At 38.6% G+C, this 20,952-nt stretch overlaps 1 long non-coding RNA gene and 1 pseudogene across 4 annotated transcripts in view; one reads left to right on the forward strand and one right to left on the reverse strand.

Annotated features, from left to right (window-relative positions):
* Positions 1 to 20,952, reverse strand: part of LOC118535754 (uncharacterized) — a 158,123-nt gene that overhangs the window by 105,446 nt on the left and 31,725 nt on the right. The window lies entirely within an intron of this gene.
* LOC118535758 (U2 spliceosomal RNA) lies at positions 3,151 to 3,245 on the forward strand (annotated as a pseudogene).

Raw genomic sequence — 20,952 nt, forward strand, 5'->3', positions numbered from 1 at the left:
CCCCCTGCTCATTCTAAATAAATAAATAAATAAATAAATAAATAAATAAATAAAATCTTTTTTTTTTAAAGGAAACTCTTTACATTTAGCCATCACCTCCCATTCTCCAACCTTTTCCCACCCAGACAGCTGTGAATCTACTTTCTGTCTCTATAGTTATGCCTATTCTGGACATTTCATATAAATGGAATCATAGAATATATGATCTTTAGTAACTGGCTTCTTTCATTTAGCATAATGTTTTCAACTGTCACCCATGTTGTAGCATGCATCAGTACTTCATTCCTTTCTACTGCCAAATAATATTCCATTGTATGGATATACCAAATTTTATCAATCTATCCTTTTATCAATTGATGGGCATTTGGATTGTTTTCACTTTGGGGATATTATGAATAATGCTGCTATCAACATTTGTGTACAGGTGTTTGTGTGGACCTGTGTTTTCATTTCTTTTGGCTGTGTACCTAAGAGTGGAACTGCTGGGTCATATGGTAACTATGTTACCACTTGAGGAACTGCCAGGCTATTGCAAAGCAGCTGCACCATTTTCTTCCATTCCAACCAGCAGTGTATGAGAGTTCCAGTTGCTCCACACCATTGTCAACACTTGTGATCATTTTTGACACCTTTTTGACATTGATAGCCATCCTAGTGTGTGTGAAGTGGTAGCTCACTGTGGAATTACCCTTCTTTGCAGTGCTTTGTGATAGTGCAGCTAGAACTTATAAACTTTTTTTCTTTGTCTTCTCACACAAGATGAAGCCTTTCTGCAGAGGCCATGGAAGGCACACTGCAAGAGGAAGGAGCTTCTCTTCCTCATTTGGATGTGCTTTTCTTCCTACTTCTATGGTGAGGCTGTCAGTGGCGTGTGAAAGACTCACTAGTTCTCATCTTTCAGCAAATTTGGCTAGCACCCTGGCCAGACAAATTCCTTCCTCACCAGCCCCAGCCCAACAGCTACAACCAGCTCTGGTCTGAGGCACTTCAGGGCTTCAGGAACCTCTTTTGCATCTAGTAGGCTACAGATGTACCCTCTCCAAAGAGATCTGAATATCTATTCTAGGGTGGGAAGAGCCCTCTTCCAAGTTTGTTCTTTTCTTGGATTCTCCCCCTTAGCCCTAGAGGAAGAAGCTGTTCCCTACTTTGTTATTGCTATATTGTCTGCAAATTTCTTTTACCCCTTTTAGTAATTACCTACATTTTCCTAATTAATAATTGCTGTGTCTGAATGTGTGTGTCCCCTCAAGATTCATATATTGAAATCCTAATGCCCAGTGTGACGGTATTAGTAAGTGGGACCTTTGGGTGGTGATTAGGTAATGAGGGTAGAACCCTCATGAATGAGATTAATGACTTTATAAGAGAGACCCCAGACACTACCTTCCCCCCTTCTGCCATATAAGAAAACAGCAAGAAGTCCGGGACCCAGCAGTGGGCCCTCATTTGACCATGCTGGCGCCCTGATCTTGGACTTCCGACCTCAAAAACTGTGCAAAATAAGTTTGTGTTTTTGATAAGCTACCCAGTCTGTGGTATTTTGTTATAGCAGCCCAAATGGATGAAAATGATCATTTCTACATTAAATCTTCCTTGTTTAAATTACCAGTATGGTTTCCACCTCCTAATTGGAACCCCACTGATACAAGATTCTCCTTCTTTTAATGCAATTAGATATAATGAAGATTTTCTTTTTGAATTAGTCATATCAACACCACTCCAAAATAGAGTCAATTATTTTTACAACCTTAAGTGTGTTAAATTATCATTGCAGTGCTATCTAAATCCACCTTTGCAAATTTAACACAATATTAGAATGTCAAAATCTCTAGTAAACAATTATAAAAACAATAAAAAGAAATTCTAAAACTGCTGAATCACTATCATTGCAATGAAAGAGTTGTAACTTTATGTGACAATTTAAATACTTTCAAATTTTAATTAACTATCATTTGAAATAAGTGCAAAAACTTGTCCAACTCAGCATAAAATAAAGTTTGGAATGGGAAGCTTCATGAATTTGCTATATATATATATATATATATATATATATATATATATATATCCCTTCAATAACAACTTCCTACCATCTTTAACCATAGGTTATGATCTGTCTTCAACTTGCAGGTGCAATGGAAATATTAGGTTATGATACAAAAGAAAACGGAGTAAGGACACCTTTCTCTGATCAAGTTGATTTTAATGGAAACCAAGAAAATGGCACTACACAGTCATCAGTATAGACAAGTTTATAGAAAGCCAGCTGGGTCAGGCATGGTCAAGACCTGGATGGAACTTAATTAGTTCTTCTCTAATTTATTTTTATCTTGCCACTTCCTTAAAGCTGCCCTATATCATGTCAGAAGTTCACGTTCATGCCCAGTAGCCAGCATTTGCTCTGGCATCTCCTGACTTCATGCTTTTATGAAATTCATTTAATACTTCATGTTCAACAGATAACTACTGGTAAATTCTGATGTGAATTCCCATGCTACCATGTTGTAACCCTGAAACTCCGCCAGTTACCAGAAAGAACTGACTTACATGTCTAAGAAGCCATTAATCCATACTATACAAGTGAAAAATGAAGCACCAAAAATTCTACTTGAGTGTAGCTACCAAACATTCAGGCTAGGCTCCAGACGACTCTGCAGAAACACAGCCTGACCTAAGTTACTTTGAGTAACTTAAGTTACATTTACATTGTACACAGTCTACAGCTCTCAAGGTGGTTACTTGAAAATGTCTCTTTTAAAACCTTCTCTTGAAGTTCAATAGGTAAGGGTTACAGTGTTGGGCTTATTTAAATCTTTTTTTTTTAAGTTTTAGTTATTTATTTGAGAGAGAGAGTGCACACGAGCACAAGTGGGGGAGGGGCAAAGGGAGAAGGAGAAAGAGTCCCAAGCAGACTCCATGCCAAGTGAGAAGCCCAACAGAGGGCTGGATCTCATGACCCTGAGATCACGACCTGAGCCAAACCAAGAGTGGGAGGCTCGATGGACTGTGCCATCCAGGCATCCCTGGGCTTATTTAAATAGAGCAGTCTTATGGCAATCCTGCCCAGTTAATAGGAACAGGTTAAACAACCCAGAATCCCAAAGTTGGGATCAATGTAGTACAGCTTTGGTTCCATTACATCCCTGGATATATATCGCTTCTAGGCCTTTTGGCTAAGATCAAGTGTAGTATCTGTTCTTACCACTCTCTTTTAAGAAACAGTGATGCAAGAAAAAGGCACAAGCTTTGAGATAGTCCAACAGGGTTCAAATAACGCCTCTGCCAGAAAAAGCCCTGTGTACTTGGTGACATTTACTTCTCTAGACCACCATAAAGAGAGTAAAATGCCACTTATTAACACATTTATCATACAGATTAATAAATATAAAAGTTCTAGCCATTGTCTGGCACATGCTAATTGTTCCATAAATGGTTATTAGGAGTGTGATGGAAATAAATGACATATTAGTGTTTTTAATTAGCTTACACACAATGAAAGAATAGCATTGATATTACTCTATTAGGTATAAATGGCTAAAAAAAAATGAAGGCAACTTCACATTAATCTGTGGTATGTCTATGCCCATTATTCAAATACCAATTACAACAGTATCTCATAAATTAATTCTCCCAACTACATGTGGAAGTTCCATCCAGCTGTCATAAAATAAAGGGTAATTTACCTTCTCTATGTAAAAGTGTGGATCATCAGTTGTTATGAACTAAATGTCTGTGTGTCCCCCCAATTCATATGTTGAACTAAATGTCTGTGTGCCCCCCCCAATTCAAATATAGCCTCTCTACCCCTTAGAGAGGCTACATTTGGAGATGAATCCTTTAAAGAAGTAATTAAGATTAAATGAGGCAATAAGGGCGGGGCCTGATCCAATAGGATTAATGTCCTTATAAATTGAGAGACCATAGAACTCTCTCTCTCCAACCAATGACCCCACACCCACACCACTCCCTCTGTGTGCCTGCCAAAAAAAAAAAAAGAAAAAAGGCTATGTGAGAACATAGCAAGAAGGCCAGGAAGATAGCTCTCACCAGAGACCAAATCATCCAAGACCTTGATCTTAGGCTTCCAGCCTCTAGAACTGTGAGAAAATAAACTTCTGTTTTTTAAGCCACCCAATCTATGATATTTTATTATGGCAGCCCTGGCTAAGACACCAGAGTGTACTTGAAAGAACTATAAACCCCAGAAAAAAATATTTATTCCTTAAGTATCTTTAATTCTTATGTATAGCGGTTGAGTTCACTTAAATGCATGATATGTGCAACTCAGCATCCCTGATGTTTCAACAAATAATTTATGTACAATAAATTATACTTTATACCCCTCATAGATATCTCCCAGTACTAAAAGCTAGGAATACTTAAAGATATTCAATCAGAAACCACTTGGTAGAAAACTAGCTTTTATAATCAGGAAACATTGCGTTAACAACCGCAAGAAATATTTAAATGTCGGGATTTAAATAACCAATATAAAGGTGATGATCTTATCTTTTGACTGAAAATTCCTTGAGGGTAGACTACATCAGACACATTTAAAAAAAAATTATAGTTTGGGTGACTTTAATGTTCATGGATTGGGTGTTCCTACACTGCAAGTTGCTGTCAAATGTGACTGTTAGGCACACTGCCACTTAATGTGGCTGAAAGTAAGCCCTACACAGAGCCAGGTGCATCATCTGTAGCAGCCTTAAGAATTCCAGTCTCATAGACAGAGACTTCTACTCCTCACCAGCCCTTCAGTTCCATCTCAAGGCTTTATTTTACCACCACACCAAGGACACAAGCCTCTCTCTTAGGTCTACATTATTCAGCCCAGTGTCACTGAATAGTGTTGAGACATTGGTCATTCACAGCTGAAACAAAGAATTTTTATCTTGGCTCTGGTACTGAACATTTCAGTATGTCATATAAAGCTCCTTTGATTATCCTCTGGACATGAAGTCTGCCTTTCTTTGCTCGTTAGCTGACTTAGAGGCTAGAAATAAAGGCACTTTGCTGATCTCCCAAGTATTAACACAAGAGTAAACAAGTCAGATTCAGCAGGAATGTCCCCAAACTGCAAAAGACATCAGTAGTAAAGTCACCACTGTTTAATCTGATCCTATACATGGCTAAGTTGTATATTGCATTCTCTCCATAGGCCTTCCTTATGACAAATTTGATTTTTATAATTTTTTAAAAGAAGCAGTGCCGGGGTTGGGGCGTCTGGGTGGCTCAGGTGGTTAAGCGGCTGCCTTCGGCTCAGGTCATGGTCCTGGAGTCCCGGGATCGAGTCCCGCATCGGGCTCCCTGCTCAGCAGGGAGTCTGCTTCTCCCTCTGACCCTCCTCCCTCTCATGCTCTCTGTCTCTCATTCTCTCTCTCTCAAATAAATAAATAAAATCTTAAAAAAATTAAAAATTAAAAAAATAAATAAATAAAAGAAGCAGTACCGGGGTGCCTGGGTGGCTCAGTCAGTTAAGCGCCCAACTCTTGATTTTGGTTCAGGTCATGATCTCATGGTTGTGAGATCGAGCCCCGTGTCAGGCTCCATGTGCAGCATGGAGCCTGCTTAAGATTCTCTCTCTCCCTCTCCCTCTGCCCCCCCACTCGTGCTCACTCACTCTATCTCAAAGAAGAAGAAGAAGAGCAATTTTATAGAGCAGAGTCAATAGAAAAAAGCATAACAAATTATAACCATCTTTATACACTGGCTGCTTAAGATTGATTTGCAGGGAGTACAAATGCAAAGGAAACAAAGCAGAGTTAAAGGCAAGTGACAAAAGTTGAGAATTCTTGAGGGTTCTAAAAATAAGGAAGTAACTGAAGTATGCTTGAAGAAAGCCCCAAATACTCCTAAAAGGAAAAAAGAGAGAGCAAGAGTATAAATAAATGTGATAAAAAAATCAATACAAGTCAGCATAACTAATATGATTGATAGGTTTTAGCATTTACATGTTGAGCATCTTCGTTAAATCCAACTTCAATTTATAAAAAGCCTTATTGTTGTTACCGTAGTTAACATTACATGTGAGAAATACCAAACACTTTGTCTTAGGTGTTCTTATGAGCTTTGTTTAAACCAAAACAGGTATGTATTCACTTAACCTAAAGTTAGATCTACAAAATTTCCATAGCAATTATTTAGTAGCATGCTTTGTTGTCCAAATACATGTAAGAAAGTCCTGAATTTATTATAATAACTAGTTAAAAGTTGAGTTTATATTTAACCCAACTCTAACTCCAACCCACAAGAAATAAGATTATAAGTAAGACTGAATTCTGTGTATATAAAAAAGACAGACTGGGTCATCTTTTTATGGAACTCAATCAGTTCACAATGACTCAAATATATTTCAGAAACATAGTTCTTTTAAATGTTGATATCACAATATGTAAACATTAGATAGTGCTCTTCAAGGACAATCCAAAAGTTGTCCATCAAGTTTCTCTATTCCCCAAAGAAGTTAAGAGGAAATCCATAAAAGAGATATGCTGGTGGCACGTTCCTGAGTCATCTGATTGATCCTTCTGTAGAAAGGATCACTCCTGGAGAAACAGATCATGGTGTCACCATGAACCTCAAAAGAAGATCACAGACTTACAGTAGTGCACAGACTTCCTTTGGTATCTGACCACCAATTTGCTGAGTTTTTGAGGCTGGTTGCATGTCATCATGAGCCAACTGACTTGAAGTAATTTTAAATATACTATATGAGTGGAACAGCTTTAGATTAATGGCAATGTTAGCAATGCCCTCTGGCAGGAAATCTAAAACACTTCTGAACAAACTGTCCGGAAGAAACCATCTGTATCTGCTTCTCATTGGATTTAAGTGGGTTTGTTCCTTACAACTCCAATAAGCAGTCCTATCTTGGAAACAATGGCTAAAAGAGCAGTAGGAATTGCTGATGGGATCCAGATGAAGCTAAATACACTGGCACTAGAGCCATCTCCAAAAATACCACACATGGCACTAATAAGGGGAGAGAATCTCAAAGTTCATCAGAGCTCCAACCTGGACCTTGGTGATCCAAAGATTGAATGACTTATCTGGGTAACTTACACCAGATTTGCATATGTTCATTAGTCCCACATTGATACCATTCTTGCTGATGTAAGAGATCAAGGAAAAACCTTCACAGACACCAGTGGGACCCATGGACTACAAGGCCTTGTGGAAAACAAACGATGGTGCTTTGGTGAGCCATGCAGCCTTCCCATCATGGGATAGGCTGATTATGCATGGGTCAGAGTTCATTTTAGAAATAAGACAATAGATGGGGTGCCTAGGTGGCTTAGTTGGTAGAACATGGGACTCTTGCTCTGGGGGTTATGAGTTCAAGCCCCACGTCAGGCACGGAGCCTACTTAAAAAAAAATTTTTTTTAATAGGACAATAGTTAATTAGGTAGTGTATCACTGCTGATGTCTATGCATTGTGGCCACCACCCTCTGTCATGAGACAAAACAAGTGAGTGGCATGTGAAGATCAACACATGGAAGTCTTCGCTTTGGTTGCAAAATTAGTAAGTATTCTTGAGGCATAATTCAAGCACATGGTCGGCTCTGCTTGGGCCTGGCCACAGACTCAGAAGTTCTTCTCTTCAGCCTGCTCAACTGACACCTCACTGAACCCGCTTCTCACTGTTATCTCACTTTATTTTTTTTAAAGATTTTTTATTTTTTATTAGAGAGAGAGAGAGTACAAGCAGGGGGAGTGGCAGGCAGAGGGAGAGGGAGAAGCAGGCTCCCCGCTCAGCAGGGAGCCCTATGTGGGACTCCATCCCAGAACCCTGGGATCATGACCTGAGCCGAAAGCAGATGCTCAACCGTCTGAGGCACCCAGGCGCCCCTGTTATCTCACTTTAAAGAGAGGTGTAGAAAGTTTCTGCAAAACTTCTTTCTAAATTTAAGATACTATTCTACTGTTAAACACTAAAAGCTATGTAAGCATCTTCATATGTAAACATACATACACACATGTAGTACATGTATGTATGTAACAGAATAGAAAAGCAGCTGAACCAATCATTTTTCTTTTTTTCAGCTTTATTGAGGTACAGTTAACAAATAAAACAGTAATATATTTAAAGTGTACATCACAATGATTTGACATCATATGTATACATTGTAAAAGGATTCCCACCATTGAGATAATTAACACATCTGTCATCTCACAGATTTATTTTTTTTTTTTAAAGATTTATTTATTTATTTGAGAGAGCGAGAATGAGAGAGAGTACATGAGAGGGGGGAGGGTCAGAGGGAGAAGCAGGCTCCTCGCTGAGCAGGGAGCCCGATGCGGGACTCGATCCAGGGACTCCAGGATCATGACCTGAGCCGAAGGCAGTTGCTTAACCAACTGAGCCACCCAGGCGCCCACAGATTTATTTTTTTAATGAGAACACTTGAGTTCTACTCTCCTAACAAATTTCAATTATAGACCATAGTATTATCAACTATAGTGACCATGTTATATATTAGATCCTCAGCTCTGATTCATCTTTTTTTTTAGTATGGTTCACACACAATGTTACATTAGTTTCAGGTTCACAAAATAATGATTTAAGAAGTATATACATTATGCTGTGCTCACCACAAGGGTAGTTACCATCTGTCACCATACAGTGCTATTACAGTACCATTGACTATATCCCCTATGTTGTACCTTTCACTCCCGTGACTTATTCATTCCATAACTGGGAGCCTGTGTCTCCCTCTCCCCTTCACCCATTTTGTCCATACCCCTGGCCCCTTCTCCTCTGGCAACCATCAATTTGTTCTCTGTATTTATAGGCCTGATTCTGTTTTTTGCTTGTTTATTCCTTTATTTTGGTTTTCAGGTTTCACATATAAATAAAATCATATGGTATTTGTCTTTCTCAGTCTGACTTATTTCACTTAGCATAATACCTTCTAGGCACCTGTTGTCACAAATGGCAAGATCTCATCTTTTTTTATATTTGAGTAATATTACACATACACATACACACCGTATCTTCTTTATCCATTCATCTATTGATGGACACCTGGGTTGCTTCTATACCTTGGCTATTGTACACAATGTTGCAATACACATAGCGGTGCTCATATCTTTTCAAATTACTATTTTTGTTTTCTTTGGGTAAATACCCAGTAATGGAATTACTGGGTCATATGATGATTCTATTTTTAATTTTTTAAGGAACCTCCATGTGGTTTTCCACAGTGGCTGCACCAGTTTACATTTCCACCAATAGTACATGAGAGTTCCTTTTATTCCACATCTTCACCAACACATGCCTTTTTTGATTCTAGTCATTCCACAGATATAAGGTGATAGCTCATTGTGGTTTTGATTTGCAATTTCCTGATGATAAGTGATTTGAACATCTTTTCGTGTGTCTGTTCACCATCCATGTGTTTTCTTTGGGAAAATGTGTATTCAGGTCCTCTGCCCATTTTTTAATCAGATTATTTGGTATTTTTAGCCTTCAGTTCTTTATATATTTTGGATATCAACTCCTTATCGGAGATATCATTTGCCAATATCTTCTTCCCTTCAGTAGGTTGCCTTTTTGTTTTGTTGATGGTTTCCTTCACTCTGCAAAAAAACTTTTTTATCTTGGTGTAGTTCCAAGAGCTAATTTTTGTTTTTGTTTCCCCTGTCTGAGGGCAACTATCTAGAAAAATGTTGCTACAGCTGATGTCAAAGATGTTACTGTATATATATTTTCTTCTAGGAGTTTTATGGTTTCAAGTCTCACATTTAGGTCTTTAATCCATTTTGAGTTTATTTTTGTGTATGGTGTAAGAAAGTGGTCCAGTTCCATACTTTTGCATGTAGCTGTTTTGTTTTCCTAGTACCATTTGTTGAAGAGACTATCTTTTCCCAATTATACATTCTTGCCTTGTTTGTCGTTGAGTAATTGACCATATAAGTGTAGGTTTATTTCTGGACTCTCTATTCTGTTCCATTATCTATGTGTCTATTTTTGTGCCAGTACCATACTGTTTTGATTACTACAGCTTTGTAGTATATCTAGAAATCTGGGATTATGATACCTCCAGCTTTGTTTTTCTCTCTCAAAATTGCTTTGGCTATTCAGGGTCCCTTCTTGTTCTATATATATTTTGGTATTATTCATTCCAGTTCTGTGGGAAATGCTGTTGGTATTTTGATAGGGATTTCACTGAATCTGTTGATTGCTTTGACATTTTAACAATATTAATTCTTCCAATTCATGAGCTATGGAATATCTTTCCATTTGTTTTTATCATCTTCGATTTCTTTCATCAATGTTATAGTTTTCAGAGTACAGATCTTTTACTTCCTTGGTTAAGTCTATTCTTAGCTTTTTATTCTTGTTGGTCCAATTGTAAATGGAACTGTTTTCTTAATTTCTCTTTCTGTTACTTTATAATAGTGTATAGAAATGTAACCAACTTCTGGATATTAATTTTGTATCCTGCAAATTTACTGAATTCATGTATTAGCTCTAATAGTATTTTGGTGGATTCTTTAGGGTGTTCTATGTATAGTATCATGTCATCTGCAAATAGTGACAGTTTAACTTCTTCCTTACCAATATGTATGTCTTTTATTTATTTTTCTTGTCTGATTCCTATGGCCAGGACTTCCGATACTATGTGGAATAAAAGTGGTGAGAGTGGACATCCTTGTCTTGTTCCTGAACTCAGAGAAAAAGCCCTCAGTTTTTCACCATTAAGTATGATGTTTGCTGTGGGTTTTTCATATATGGCCTTTATACTATTGAGGCCTATTCCCTCTAAACCAACTTTGTTGAGAGCTTTTATCATAAATGAATGTTGAATTTTGTCAAATGCTTTTTTTCTGTATTATTGAGGTGATCATGTGTTTTTGACATTTCATTTTGTTAATGTGGTATATCACGTTGATTGATTTACAAATATTGAGCCACCCTTGCATCCTTGGAATAAATCCTGGTAATGCCGGCCTTGTAGAATGTATTTGGAAGCTTTTCTTCCTCTTCTATTTTTTGGAATAGTTTGAGGAGAAGAGGTATTAACTTTTCTTTAAATGTTTGGTAGAATTCACCTGTGAATACATCTAGTCCTAGACCGTTGGTTTTTTGGTAGCTTTTTGATTACCAATTCAATTTCATTACTAGTATTGGTCTTTTCAGATATTCTATCTCTTCCTGCTTCAGTTTTGGAAGATTGTATATTTCTAGGAATTTATCCACTTCTAGGTTGTCCAATTTGCTGGCATATAACTTTTTGTAGTATTATAATCCTTTGTGGTTTTTTGGTATCAGTTGTTATTTCTTTCATTTCTGATTTTATTTATTTGGACCCTTTCTCTTTGTGTCTTGATGACTTTAGCTAAAGGTTTATCAATTTTATCTTTTCAACAAACCAGCTCTTGGTTTCACTGATCTCTCTCTCTCTCTCGGCTCTGTGTCACTTAGTTCTGCTCTGATCTTTATTATTTCCTTCTTTGTACTCACCTTGGGCTTTGTTTGTTCTTCTTTTTCTAGTTCCTTTAGGCGTAAGGTTAGATTGTTTAGTTAAGCTTTTTCTTGTTTCTTTTTTTTTTTTTAAGATTTTATTTATTTATTTGACAGAGAAAGACACAGCAAGAGAGGGAACACAAGCAGGGTGGGTGGGAGAGGGAGAAGCATTCTTCCCGCTGACCAGGGAGCCCGATGTGGGGCTCGATCCCAGGACCCTGGGATCATGACCTGAGCCGAAGGCAGACACTTAACGGCTGAGCCACCCAGGTGCCCTGCTTTTTCTTGTTTCTTGAGGTAAGCCTGTATTACAATAAATTTCCTTCTTAAAACTGCTTTCTCTGTGTCCCAAAGATTTTGGACCATTGTGTTTTTTCATTTTCATTTGTCTCCATGTATCTTTTTTTATTTCTTCTTTGATTTCTTTGTTGACCCATTGGTTGCTTAGTAGCATGTTGTTTAGCCTCCATGTGTTTCTGTTTTTCCCAGGTGTTTTTCTTATGGTTGATTTCTAGTTTTATACCATTGTGGTCAGAAAAGATGCATGAAGTGATTTCAATCTTAAATTTATTGAGACTTGTTTTGTGGCCTAACATGTGTTATATCCTGGAGAATGTTCCAGGTGCACTTGAAGGTGTATTCTATTGTTTTTTTATGGGATGTTCTGTATATATCTGTTATGTCCATCAGGTCTAAAATATCATTCAAAGACACTGCTTCCTTATTGATTATCTGCCTAAATGATCTACCCACTGATGTAAGTGGGGTGTTAAAGTCCTCTACTGTTACTGTATCGTCAATTTCTCTCTTTATGTCTGTTAATATTTCCTTTATGTATTTAGGTGCTCCTAAGTTGGGTGCAGAGATATTTATAATTATTACATCCTCTTGTTAAATTGATCCTTTATCATATGTAATGCCCTTCTTGTCTTGTGTTACTGTCTTTGTTTTAAAGTCTATTTTGTCTTATGTAAATATTGCTACCTTGGGTTTTTTTTTCACTTCCATTTGCATTGAATATCTTTTTCCATCCCTTCACTTTCAATCTGTGTGTGCCTTAGGTCTGAAGTGAGTCTCATATTTTATTCATCTTTTATTTGAAATTGTGTACCCTATATCAACCTCTTCCTAATTCTCCCACGCTCTCACCTAGCTTCTGAAACTACCATTCTATTCTCTGTTTACATGAGATAGACTTTTTTAAATTCCAAATATAAGTGATAACATGTAGTATTTGTCTTTCCATGTGTGGCTTACTTTACTTAGCATCGTACACACCAAGGTCATCCATATTGTCATAAAATGCAAGATTTCCCTCCTTTTTAAGGCTAAATAATAGCACTACTAAGCAACCAATGGGTCAACAAAGAAATCAAACCAGTCTCTCTCTCTCTCTATATATATATATATATATATATAAAATGTGATATAGATATAGATATATATCACATTTTCTTCATTCATCTGTCAATGGGCACTTAAGTTGTTTCCATACCTTGGCTATTGTGAATAATGCTGCAGTGAACATGGGAGTACAGATATCTCTTTGAGATAGTAATTTTGGTTGCCTTAGATATATATCCAGAAGTGGAATTGCTAGGTCATATAGTAATTCTATTTTTAATTATTTGAGGAAACTCCATACTGTTTTCCATAGTGTATCACAGTATGGGTCTCCACAGATTCATCTTATTTGGTACTCTGTGGGTTCCTGCATCTGATAACTGTTTCTTACCCCAGGTTAGAGAATTTTTTAGTCATTATTTCTTTGAATACACTTTCTGCCCCTTTCTTTTTCACCTTTCTGGGATTGGTGTTCTAGAAGTCCCTTAAGCTAGTTTCACACTTTTTTCATTCTTTTGTTGTTGTTGTAATTTTCTTAACCCAACGATTCTAAAGCTATTAACTATCCAAATGATGACTAGCTCAAGGGGAGGGGAAACAAACAAAACACAAAAGCAAAATCAGAAACAACAAAATTTTTGAACCACAAACATCAAATTTTTTTACATAAAAATTTGTTTGTGATGCGGCGCCAGGGTGGCTCAGTTGTTAAGTGTCTGCCTTCAGCTCAAGTCATGATCCCAGGATCCTGGGATTGAGCCCCACGTCGGGCTCCCTGCTCCGCGGGAAGCCTGCTGCTCCCTCTCCCACCCACCCTGCTTGTGTTCCCTCTCTCGCTGTCTCTCTCTGTCAAATAAATAAAAAATTAAAAAATTTAAAAAATAAAATAAAATAAAAATTTGTTTGTGAGCTAACCATGCTATAAATTTCAATGAACTCTCCCAAATGTATCATAATTCAAGCTAAATATACTTCCAATTTCAGGCACAACTTCAAAAACTGCAGACATGGCCCACTGGACAATCTAACTACATCAGGCAACAGGCTTAAATGAAAATAGCCGTCTACTCCCAAAAAGGACTTGCACGATCAGGAACACCCAGGCCCTTTGCTGATAAATGGGAAAAGTACCACAAAAACCTCAAGTAATCAATCAGCCTACACTCATATTTTCAGGCTTCTATCTTCAATCAACAACTTTTCTAAAACATACCTCATTAAAAATTCTCATAAAGATGGTAATCAAGTCCTCTATCAGCCTTCATCTATAATCAAAATACACTCCTCCCTCACATGTGCAGTTTTCCATCCTGAATCATCCCCCTTCTTCCTAGCAACTAATGATGGGAAGGAATGATGAAAAGTAATCCTTTGCTCTCAGCTCTGAATAAGAGGGAAAAGTAGGAGCTCCCTTAAACTCTTCCATCAGCTCAGTGAGCTCATCCAACAAAGGAAGGTGCTCTGGGACCACTCTCTTCCATTCTTCTTTTCTATCACTGAGAAATGGATTTTGCCCAGAGAGAAAATAAAACATAATCTAATCCTGATAATGAATTCCTCCATCAGCCATGAGGGAGTTCCTCCTTCATCAGATAACTAGTCCTAACTTTTTTTGAGCTGGGTCAGTTACCTGAATTGAAGGAAGCATCCAGGAAATCCAAACAAGCTAACTCAAGTCTTTTTGGCTTTCAAATGCATTGTTTTAGTTGTTAACATCTAATTTACATTTTAAATTACATACCTCCTTGCTAAGGAATAAAATATCATTGTGTTTCCTGAGAATTCACAGGCAGATAATGATGAAGTAAAAAAAAAAAAAAAAAAAATACTGGGAAGTAAAAAGAAGACAGCTTAGAACTAGAATTTTCCCCAGGAGGTCCAGAAATTTACAAATCTATATGCAGTTGAGCAAGGATTCACAGCCTGGTTGTTAAGAGCATGTATGTGTTTGAAAAATCCTCAAATGATCAAATCCGGGCCTGTTATTACCCTCTTACATTTTTATAAAAACTAGATACTTCAGATTGGAGGAAAAGATGGCTGAGGAGTAGAGGATCCTATTCCAACTGGTCCCTGGAATTGAGCTGGATATCTACCAGGCCACTCTGAACACCCATGAAATCAGCCTGAGATATAAGAATATATATCTGGATCCCTAGAAACAGAATATGGCAGGCGGTTGTTTTCGAGGTATGAAGCAGGGAGCCGTGATTCCGAAGATAAACGGAAGGGGGAGGGAGCAGTGGGGACCTACACCACCAGTGAGCGATAGCCTCCCGCTCTGGGAACAGGGCACAGACTCGCAGACCCGTAGGGGCAGGAAAAGGACTTTAGGGCAGCCCCCCAGACTGAAACCCAGAGTGGCGGGGCCACGCGTGTGAACTGGGGGCGGCTGGTAGTTTTAGAAGCACAAAGGGCAGGGGCGCCTGGGTGGCTCAGTCGTTAAGCGTCTGCCTTTGGCTCAGGTCATGATCCCAGGGTCCTGGGATCAGGCCCCACATCGGGCTCCCTGCTCGGCGGGAAGTCTGGTTCTCCCTCTCCCACTCCCCCTGCTTGTGCTCCTACTGTCGCTGTCCCTCTCTGTCAAATAAATAAATAAATAAATCTTTAAAAAAAAAAAAAAAAAAGAAGCACAAAGGGCAAAGACATGCCCCCGTGCCCCGACCTGGAGGCTAGGACTGGGAGCCCTGCTGAGGGGCGCACAATCCAGGATGCTTCGGGTTTATAGCAGCACAGAGAGAAACGGAGATAGTGTGGCCTGGAGAGCTCACTGAAGAACAGACTGCAATCTCTCTGCTCTGAGGCAGAGGGTTGGAAATGATCTCTTCTGCTCTGACTCTCAGAAGAGACGTGGAAAGCTGCCAGAGAACAAAAGCCCCAAAAACCAGTTTTCACTGAGTCCATACCCCCCCCCACAGGGGGCAGGGCAACTCTGCCCAAACAGGGTTGCTTGAGTAACAGCACAGCAGGCCCCTCCCACAGAAGACAGGCTGGGAAAACAAGAGGCCAGCAACCCTAAGATCCCAATAAAACAGGTGCATATTGCTTGGGTTGTGGTCAATAATTTGGACTCTGTATATTCCCTCAACCACCTCTCAACAGAATGATTAGGAGGAGGAACCCCCAAAATAGGAAAGACTCAGAGACTGTGACTTCTGCCACAGATTTACAAATGGATACAGATATAACCAAGATGTTGGAAATGGAATTCAGGGTAGCAGTTGTGAAGACAATAGCTAGAATGGAGAAATCGATTAATGGCAATGTAGAGTCTCTAAGGGCAGAAATGAAAGCTGAACTGGCAGAACTTAAAAATGCTATCAATGAGATCCAATCTAATCTAGATACTCTGACAGCTAGGGTAAGCGAGGCAGAAAAACAAATTCGTAATCTAGAAGACCAACTGATAGAAAAGAAGGATAAAGAGGAGGCCAGGGAGAAAGAACTCAAAATCCGTGAAAACAGAATCAGAGAAATAAGTGACACCATGAAACGTTCCAATCTCAGAATCCCTGAGGGGGTGGAGAGAGAGGACTAAAAGATATATTTGAGCAAATCATAGCTGAGAACTTCCCTACTCTGGGGAATGAAACAAACATTCATGCCCTAGAGGCAGAGAAGACCCCTCCCAAGGTCAGGCCAATGCCCTGGCACATAATAGTAAAATTCACAAATCTTAGAACCAAGGAAACCACCTCAAGGGCAATTAGGGAGAAGAGATTCCTTATGTACAGAGGGAGGAATATCAGAATAACATGAGACCTATCCACAGAGACCTGGCAAGCCAGAAAGGGCTGACAAGACATATTCAGGGTACTAAATGAGAAGAACATACAGCCAAGAATACTTTAACTGGCAAGGCTGTCATTTAGAATGGATGGAGAGATGCAGAGCTTCCAAGACCGGCAGAAAATGAAAGAATATGTGACCACTAAGCTGACCCTACAAGAGATATTAAGGGGGGTTCTATAAAAGGAGAAAGACCCCAAGAGTGATCTACAACAGAAATTTACAGAGACAATCTATAGAAACAAAGACTTCACAGGCAACATGATGACAATAAATTCGTATCTTCCAATAATCACTCTCAACGTGAACGGCCTAAATGCTCCCATAAAACGGCACAGGGTTGCAGATTGGATAAAAAGACAGGACCCATCCATATGCTGTCTACAAGACTCATTTTGAACCTAAAGATACATCCAGACTGAAAGTGATGGGATGGAGATCCATCTTCCATGCCAACGGACGTCAAAAGAAAGCTGGGGTAGCAATTCTTGTATCAGACAAATTAGATTTTAAGCTAAAAACTGTAGTTAGAGACACAGAAGGACACTATATCATTCTTAAAGGATCTATCCAACAAGAAGATCTAACAATTATAAATATCTACACCCCCAACATGGGAGCAGCCATCTACATAAGCCAACTGTTAACCAAAATAAAGAGTCATTTTGATGATAATACGTTAATTGTAGGAGACCTCAATACTCCACTCTCAGCAATGGACAGATCATCTAAGCAGAAAATCAACAAAGAAACAAGAGCTTTGAATGACACACTGGACCAGATGGACTTCATAGGTATATAAAGAACATTCCACCCTAAAACAGCAGAATACTCATTCTTCTCGAGCGCACACGGAACTTTCTCTAGAATAGACCACATACTGGGTCACAAATCAGGTCTCAACTGATACCAAAAGATTGAGATTATTCCCTGCATATTCTCAGACCTTAATGCTTTAAAACTGGAACTCAATCACAAGAAAAAATTTAGCAGAAATTCACACACTTGGAAGCTAAAGACCACTCTGCTCAAGAATGTTTGGGTCAACCAGGAAATCAAAGAAGAACTTAAACAATTCATGGAAACCAATGAGAATGAAAACACATTTGTCCAAAACCTATGGGATACTGCAAAGGCGGTCCTGAGGGGGAAATACATAGCCATCCAAGCCTCACTCAAAAAAATAGAAAAATCCCGAATTCACCAACTACCTTTACACATTAAAGAACTAGAGAAAAAGCAACAAACGATGCCTAAGCCACGCATTAGAAGAGAAATAATTAAGATTAGAGCAGAGATCAATGAATTACAAACCAGAAACACAGTAGATCAGATCAGATCAATGAAACTAGAAGCTGATTCTTTGAAAGAATTAATAAGATCGATAAACCACTGGCCAGACTTATCCAAAAGAAAAGAGAAAGGACCAAATTAATAAAATTATGAATGAAACAGGAGAGATCACAACTAACACCAAGGAATAGAAACAATTACTAGAAATTATTAGCAATAACTATATGCCAATAAACTGAGCAATCTGGATGAAATGGAGGCCTTCCTGGAAACCTATAAACTGCCAAGACTGAAACAGGAAGAAATTGACAACTTGAATAGGCCAATAACCAGTAAAGAGATTGAAGCAGTGATCAATAACCTCCCAAAAAATAAGAGTCCAGGGCCTGATGGATTCCCTGGGGAATTCTACCAAACATTCAAAGAAGAAATAATACCTATTCTCCTGAAGCTGTTTCAAAAAATAGAAACAGAAGGAACACTTCCAGACTCATTCTATGAGGCCAGCATTACCTTAATCCCCAAACCAGTCAAGGACCCCATCAAAAAGGAGAATTTCAGACCGATATCCCTGATGAATATGGATTCCAAAATTCTCAACAAAATCCTAGCTAATAGGATCCAACAATACATTAAAAGGATCATCCACCACGACCAAGTGGGATTTATCCCCAGGAAGCAAGGTGGTTCAACATTTGCAAATCAATCAGTGTGATAGAACACATTAATAAGAGGAGAGAGAAGAACCATATGGTCCTCTCAATTGATGCAGAAAAAGCATCTGACAAAATACAACATCCTTTCCTGATTCAGAGTATAGGGATAGAGGAAATATTCCTCAAGTTCATAAAATCCATCTATGAAAAACCCACAGCGAATATCATCCTCAATGGGGAAAAGATGAGAGCTTTTCCCTTAAGATCAGGAACACGTCAAGGATGCCCACTCTCACCACTATTGTTCAACATAGTACTAGAAGTCCTAGCAACAGCAATCAGACAAGAAGAAGAAATAAAATGTATTCAAATTGGCAAAGAAGAAGTCAAACTCTCTTCGCAGATGACATGATACTTTATGTGGAAAATCCAAAAGACTCCACCCCCAAATTACTAGAACTCATACAGCAATTCAGTAATGTGGCAGGATACAAAATCAATGCACAGAAATCAGTTGCTTTCTTACACACTAACAATGCAACTGTAGAAAGAGAAATTAGAGAAACAATTCCATTTACAATAGCACCAAAAACCATAAGATACCTCGGAATAAACCTAACTAAAGAGGTAAAGGACCTATACTCTAGGAACTACAGAATGCTCATGAAAGAAATTGAAGAAGACACAAAAAGATGGAAAAACATTCCATGCTCATGGATCGGAAGAATAAACATTGTTAAAATGTCTATGCTACCCAGAGCAATCTATACCTTCAACGCCATCCCGATCAAAATTCCAATGGCATTTTTCAAAGTGCTGGAACAAACAATCCTAAAATTTGTATGGAATCAGAAAAGACCCTGAATCACCAAGGAAATGTTGAAAAAGAAAAACAAAGCTGGGGGCATCACGTTGCCTGATTTCAAGTTATATTACAAAGCAGTGATCACCCAGAGAGCATGGTACTGGCACAAAAACAGACATATAGACCATGGAACAGAATAGAGAGCCCAGATATGGACCCTCAACTCTATGGTCAAATAATCTTCAACAAAGCAGGGAAAAAATATGCAATGGAAGAAAGACAGTCTCTTCAATAAATGGTACTGGGAAAATTGGACAGCTATATACAGAAGAATGAAACTCAACCATTCTCTAACACCATACACAAAGATAAACTCAAAATGGATGAAAGACCTCAATGTGAAACAGGAATCCATCAAAATCCTAGAGGAGAATATAGGCAGTAACCTCTTCGACCTTGGCCACAGCAACTTCTTTCAAGATAAATCTCCCAAGGCTAGTGAAACAAAAGCAAAAATGAACTTTTGGGAACTTCATCAAGATTTATCTTCTGCACAGCAAAGGAAACAGTCAACAAAACAAAGAGGCAACCCACAGAATGGGAGAAGATATTTACAAATGACACTACAGACAAAGGTCTGATTTCCAAGATCTATAAAGAACTTCTCAAACTCAACACCCAAAAAACAAATAATCAAGTCAAAAAATGGGCAGAAGACATGAACAGACACTTCTCTGAAGAAGACATACAAATGGCTAACAGACACATGAAAAAATGTTCATCATCATTAGCCATCAGGGAAATTCAAATCAAAACAACATTGAGATACCACCTTACACCAGTTAGAATGGCAAAAATGGACAAGGCAAGAAACAACAAATGTTGGAGAGGTTGTGGAGAAAGGGGAACCCTCTTACACTGTTGGTGGGAATGCAAGTTGGAACAGCCATTTTGGAAAACAGTGTGGAGGTTCCTCAAAAATTTAAAAATAGAGCTACCCTTGACCCAGCAATTGCACTCCTGGGTATTTACCCCAAAGACACAGATGTAGTGAAAAGAAGGGCCATATGCACCCCAATGTTCATAGCAGCAATGTCCGCAATAGCCAAACTGTGGAAAGAGCCGAGACGCCCTTCAACAGATGAATGGATAAAGAAGACGTGGTCCATATATACAATGGAATATTACTCAGCCACCAGAAAGGATGAATACCCAACTTTTACATCAACATGGATGGGACTGGAGGAGATTGTGCTAAGTGAAATAAGTCAAGCAGAGAAAGTCAATTATCATATGGTTTCACTTATTTGTGGAACATAAGGAATAGCATGGAAGACATTAGGAGAAGGAAGGGGAAAATAAAGGGGGGGGAATCGGAAGGGGAGACGTACCAAGAGAGTATGGACTCCAAGAAACAAACTGAGGGTTTTAGAGGGGAGGGAGCTGGGGGGGATGGGTTAGCCTGGTGATGGGTATTAAGGAGGGCACATACTGCATGGAGCACTGGGTGTTCTACAAAAACAATGAATCATGGATCACTACATCAAAAACTAATGATGAATTGTATTAAAAAAATAAAAAATAAAATACATT

This window comes from Halichoerus grypus, chromosome 6 (genome assembly GCF_964656455.1).
Source record: "Halichoerus grypus chromosome 6, mHalGry1.hap1.1, whole genome shotgun sequence".
NCBI lineage: Eukaryota > Metazoa > Chordata > Mammalia > Carnivora > Phocidae > Halichoerus > Halichoerus grypus.